The sequence below is a fragment of the Hibiscus syriacus genome, unplaced genomic scaffold (assembly GCF_006381635.1).
Source record: "Hibiscus syriacus cultivar Baekdansim isolate YM2019G1 unplaced genomic scaffold, ASM638163v2 tig00110940_pilon, whole genome shotgun sequence".
In the NCBI taxonomy this organism is placed as follows: Eukaryota; Viridiplantae; Streptophyta; class Magnoliopsida; order Malvales; family Malvaceae; genus Hibiscus; species Hibiscus syriacus.
Genome location: NW_024062923.1, coordinates 2,351,286 through 2,358,044, shown reverse-complemented (window position 1 = coordinate 2,358,044; position 6,759 = coordinate 2,351,286). Strand labels below are relative to the sequence as shown.

The 6,759-nt window shown below is 30.9% G+C and overlaps 1 pseudogene; it reads left to right on the top strand.

Annotated features, from left to right (window-relative positions):
* Nucleotides 1–2,787: 2,787 nt before the first annotated feature.
* On the top strand, nt 2,788–5,204 carry LOC120147495 (annotated as a pseudogene).
* The last annotated feature ends 1,555 nt before the right edge of the window (nt 5,205–6,759 follow it).

The window sequence follows — 6,759 nt, the reverse complement described above, 5'->3', positions numbered from 1 at the left end:
AATGGTTAAATTTAACGACCGTTATTGCGTAAGCACTTGAAAGTGTAACGCCGAAAACGTTTGACACTTAAAGTTAACTTAGAGTATAGTTTGAGTGTTTTTTTACATTAAGACAAAATATAAATATGAGTGCTTTTTTACATTAAGTCAAAATATAAATATGACACGTGTCACTTAACTGTTTTTTAACAACAGTTATTGCGTAGGCACCTAAAAGTATAACGAGAGAACATTAGACACCTAAAAGTGTAACGGAAAAAATGTTAAACACTTATTTCTAATGAAAAATTATTTAAGCACCTAAAATTAACTTAGGGTATAATTTGAACATTTATTTTTATATTAAGCTAAATCTTTAATATTTAAAAATAACTTCGAGTATCACTATTTAAAATAAAATAAACCGGCACAAACCAAGCGTCTCGGTGATTAAGGGATTTGTTGTTATCTCACGAGATATTGAATTTGAGTACCGCCTATATCATGGATATGAGCATTTATTGTCAAAAAAATTAAAAAATTTTAAATAAATATTACCTTATATTCACTCATATCTATAAAAAAAATAAGCCCCTAAATAATTTTTTTACATTTATATTTCTCTATTTCTTTGGTTATTTGTCTAAACAAGACGAATGAAAATCGAGTTCGTGATTACAATGACAAAAATGGCAGATTTGAAAGAAAGAAAAACTAAATATTTTTTTTACATTTATATTTCTCTATTTCTTTCATTATTTGTCTAAACAAGACGAATAAAAATCAAGTTACGTGATTACAATGACAGAAATTATGTTATATGAGCAAAACTCACATGCATCAATGGCAGACTCAAGTTGGGAAACATTTCGACAACAAACAATGTATTTGTTTGTGTGGAAGACACAAACTCTTTAAAAATAAATAAAATACAATAATTAATTAATTGATCAATCCCCATAATACATCCACAAAGCCGCAATCTTTGATATCACGGATTATTGCTTAAAAGTTTCTTTGTTTCACCACAAACAGCCACAGCCTAATGAAATCTTTGTCAGCCACACAACACAAACATACACGCATTACTCACGCACACAACAGTAACACTAACGTCATTCCATATATTATTTTTCAAATCTTAATATGATTACGAGGAATTTATTGCTTGAAATACACTGCTTATAGTATTATTTTTTATTAAAAATGTCATTTTTCATTATTATTGTCGTATCCCAAATCCATAGGCTACAGCAATGGCACGATCTCAGGGGGGAAATTAAGATTTTCTGATTGTCAATGTCTTCTTTATTTATTCTATTTTGTTGCTTTACTAGTCATAGGATTAGAGTTGTTCATTCGATTAAAATTGAATCAAATTGAACCGAATTAACTATAACTGAATTAATCAAATTTTTTTTCGAAAATATTAATCGAACCGAATCAATTTCGGTTAATTCGTTTAATTTTTGAATTAACTGAAAATTTTACAAATTTTCTAATTTATATAAAAATTAAATGTTTTTAATTCAAAAAAAAGTTTATAATTAATTTAAATAATATATAATTATAAAATAAAAATTTCAGATAAATTTTTTAATTAATTAATATTGATTTAGGTTTAAAAGTTATTGGATATTAAATTATTAATTGAGTTTTAAATGGTTTGGACTGAGTCCATATGTTATATATAATATATTTAAAATTTAAAATTTAATTTCGGTTAATTAACCGATTTCGAACCGAATTAACCGTTCACCAAATTCTAAAAATTTTCTTAACCGTTAATCGACCGAACTAATTCGGTAACCGAATCGAATTAATTTGGTTCGATCGGTTAACCGAATTAGTTCGGTTATTTGAACACCCCTATAGGTCATTATGGTTTTGTTTTTTTCAAAGATGTTGCCATGTGATTAGCCGGTTTTTGAAGGGTTTAAAAAAGGTTAAGTTTTTAACCATAATTTCATGAATGGTAATTTGATTTAGAGTAAACTATATATTTAGTACCTAAACTATTACTTTTGTTTTGTTTTGGTACTTAAATTTTTTTTTTAAATAATACCTAACATTTACTTTAGATTTCAATTTGATACTTTGCCGTTAAAAAAATAACAGAACTGCTAACGAGATATTTTTTTACTTTTTTCAATGATGACGTGACATTATCTTATGGTGAGATATCAACATCACCATTAAGTTTTTAACGATGGGATATTAAAATGAAACTTAAACTGAACGTTAGGTATGATTTTGAAAAAAATAAAATTTAGGTACCAAAATAGGACAAAAATAATAGTTTAGATACTAAACTTGTAATTTTCCCTTTGATTTATTCATAAGTGGGGGTCAAGTTTGAATTATTTTACACTTTTAGTATATAAATTAGATTTTATAGTTCGTTTTATTATTTTAAAAGTATTAAAAAAACTTTTTATATAGTTTTTAAATAATTCATTGCTTGACCCAACCTGGTCATATGATGTAATTACGGCGAGACAGTTAACAATTTAGCACCGTACGTTGAAGCAATATGTAAGAAGAAAGAAACAATGGGAATAATTGTCTGAAAATGCAAGTCAACAATATTCTAAGTAGTATTGTCTTCACTAAACTGTATATCACATGTGGGAACAGTGGCTTTTGAACCGCTTAGAAGTTATACCTTCCTATATATACATATCAGCCAATTTATTTTGTATCTCCACACATCATAGAAATACAAAAACATTTGTACATCTAATTGTGCAAAATCTTCGTTTTTAAAATATTCCTTTATTACAAAGTTCAAATATGTGTAAGGTTGCATTTCTTGCTGTTTTGTTGTTTTGGTTTTCGAGCTTCGAAGTGAGCTGCAGTGAAAGGGAAGGCAAGCAGTGGAGGCAGAGTGTAGCTGGTGGTTCCCACCGTCGAATCATGGCATCACGGCGGAATATAGGAAGCTCTGCCGCTGCTTCTACTGCAACGTTTAATGTTTTGGACCACGGTGCCAAAGGTGATGGACGCACGGATGATACAAAGGTGTGTGGAATTTTCATGATAGTTATTAATTTTATCCCATTTATTAGCTACTAAAAGCGTTGGTTGATTGCAAGGACAGGCGTTTCAAGCAGCGTGGGATGAAGCTTGTAAAGTTGAGGCATCGACGGTGGTGGTTCCGTCGGGTTCGGTATTCCTTGTTGGACCCATTTCCTTCTCAGGACCCAACTGTCAAACCAACATTGTCTTTCAGGTAAATTAGTCAAATTTAAACAATATTACAGTCTCGTTTTTTTATAATAGTCTAAGATAAATATAAGATATTCTATTACAATTCTTTTAACATCTTATAACACATATCGATAGATGTAGTTGCTTGAATTTAGAACCTTCAGTAATAACAATACTTTGAAATGACCATCCAGCTCAGTTGGTAGAGCACAAAGTTTTTAACCTTGAGGTCGTGGGATCGAGTCCCATGGAGGGCATTTATAATTCGGAGGTTTCTTACGGAAGTTGCTCTCAACTTGATGTTGGGGGTAGCCTACTATCTTACTTCCCCTTACCCCATACATATGGGAAAAAGGGACAGCCATTTAGTAATAACAATACTTTCTTTTATTATTGAGATTACTCAATGGGCACTGAGGTCTCCTTTGTATGAAAAAAAAATCCTAATGAACTGAAATTTGTTTTATAGTTGGATGGGAAGATCATAGCCCCTACAAGTTCCAGTGCATGGGGATCAGGTCTCTTGCAATGGATTGAATTTACAAAACTAAAGGGAATTACAATCACAGGCAAAGGAACCATTGATGGACAAGGTTCCGTTTGGTGGAATGACTCACCCACAGCTGAACAAGACTCCACAACTAATGAAACGGTAACTAATGAAGCGACACCATTGCATCTTTTATTTATTTTTCTCGGCAAACTAGTTTTATCAGGAAAAATAGCGACTACAACTGTCCCGGTTGCATTCCAAGCACCAAACCAACAGTTTTTTTTTTTTTTTTTGCACTTTTAATTTTAGCAGACCTAACCGAGTATTTTTTTTTTCCTTGCAAATCATGTGTGGCAGATAAGTGCTGAACTGAAGGGGATGCCAAGCACCAAACCAACAGTAAATCCTTCTTTAAACTCCATTTTTTTTAACAATATGACAAATGTTTTGAAAATCAAAACGCTTTGATATGTGACAATATCATTTTGGCGGTGCAGGCTTTAAGATTCTATGGAAGTAATGGTGTAACAGTGACGGGCATAACTATACAAAACAGCCCCCAAACTCACCTTAAATTTGACAACTGCACAAGCGTTCAGGTTTCCAACTTCGTTGCTTCGTCTCCCGGTGACAGCCCCAACACCGACGGAATTCACCTTCAGAACTCCCAAGATGTGGTCATATCTGCCACTACTCTCGCTTGTGGTAAATTGTTAAATCATTTTGAATATGTACTAGACAAGAATATCTCAAATAAACAATTTACTAACCAGGAGGTTTCCTTTTGGCTTATGCAGGAGATGATTGCGTGTCGATTCAAACCGGTTGCTCAAATGTCATATCCACAACGTCAAGTGTGGACCTGGTCATGGAATCAGCATTGGAGGACTCGGAAAAGACAACACCAAAGCCTGTGTTTCTAACATCACTGTTCGAGATGTCACTATGCAGAACACATTAACCGGTGTCAGAATAAAGACATGGCAGGTATGAAACCGGATCTTTAACCTACGTTAATATGAGTATCAAACACTAATAAGTCTGATACAAGTCCAGTTAACTTGAACTATTTCAATAAAATATCATATTATTTCTTTTTCTAGGGAGGTTCAGGTGCAGTGAAACAAGTAACGTTCTCAAACGTTCAAGTTCAGAAGTCGAAACTCCAATAATGATTGACCAATTCTACTGCGACAAAAGTCACTGCAAGAATCAATCTTCAGCTGTTGAAGTATCGGGTATAAAGTACGTTAACATACGAGGAACATATACAGTGCAACCGTCCACTTCGCATGCAGTGACAGCATTCCATGCAATGGAGTTTCTTTAAGTACTATCGAGTTGAAACCGGTTCAAGAAAGCCATAATCTCGATGGACCTTTCTGTTGGGAAGCATACGGGGAGCTCAAAACGACGACTGAACCGCCAATCAGTTGTTTAGAGACCGGAAAACCATCGAAAGCCAATACTCAATCGAATTCTGAATCTTGTTGATGAATAATCAAAATAAATATAAGTTAGATTAAAAGAAAAAATATATTTAAATATTAATTTACTTAATATGTTATTGGATTCTTCAAGTCTGGAATTTACGTCCGACACGTTTAAATATAGACACAAACCAGTAGTAAAGTCCACACTACATTGTAACAAAATCTATAAGATAAAGTGAAAGTATTCAGTTTAGGTTAGGGTTTGTTTGTTTCTAATATGTTGCTTATATAGAAGACGTATTTGAATATTGGTATTGTATATGCAATGTGGCTAAGTCTACCATATACAAAAAAGTATTTGGTTTTGTATTTTTTTCTTTCTAATATTTATATTCCAGGTGTGTTCATAAAGTCAGGGCAAAATTAAAAAATTTAAATTACAATGTCATGATTTTAAATTATAATATCAAATAAAATTATATAAATTTTCTTTATTAAGAGTGTAAAAAAATGATGTGATTTGTTTTTTTGTTTATACTATAATATAATTTATATAATTTTTTCTTTTAGAAATTTGGGGTGTCATTTAACACATTCGCAGTGCAAATAGTCATATTAAATATATTCATCAATAGATAAAAAAAATTAAATTAAAACTTAAGTATACTTGTATTGGATCGGATTTTGATCAACCCGACCTGAAATATTTATATCATACACTCAACCAGATTCAAAAAATATATATTATCTACCCAACTGTGACTTGACCTGAATTTTAAAGTATAAATCTGATTCACTCATATTGGTGACGACAACAATTTTAGTATTGGTTGTCGTCATTGATATTTCTTATTTTTTTATTCTTATATTACTCTTCAATTTTTTTGAATTAATCACTGATATCTGATTTATTGATCGACTAATCCAAATCGGGTACTGCAGAGGCGAAGAGACCCTCCCAACTTAATTTGATCAATTAGCAAACGTCAGATTTTGAACCTTTGACCTTACTTAAGGATTCTAGTGTCTCATCTCACTAGACCAATTTGTTTTGGTATATTACATCTTTAATTTTCCTTTGATTGTTTAAATTTTTAATAACTTTATCTTTATGATATATATTTTTTCTACTTTTATGATACGTTTTTCTTTGACTTTTGATAAGTTTGATTGTTTGATCGTTTTTTTATTTTTCCTTTTTATCAATATTGTATTTGATATTGTCACGACTGATCAAGATGTTGTTTATTTTTTATCATAATAGTTTTCCTTATTTGGACTCTGGATTACATTTGGATACTAATTTTGTGAGAAATTGTTCAAACTCTAATTAACGATTTGTCAGTGATCTTTCATAGCTTTGCTATCATATCTATTTATATCTATCTTTTGTTCAAATTTATTTAATTAATTTTTAAAATTTTCTCCTTATATGATTTTTTGTGATATTAGTAACAAATTTAGTGTCTTACTAATTATAAAATATATCCTATTATATATTTACTTTAATGTTATAATTATAATTTTTTTATAATTCTGAATATGCCATTAAATGAATACTATTTGAGCAGATATTTTTACCATGCCACTGGCACTGATTAAATAATCAGGGAAATAAAGATCAGATCCTCCTTATAGGCTTAT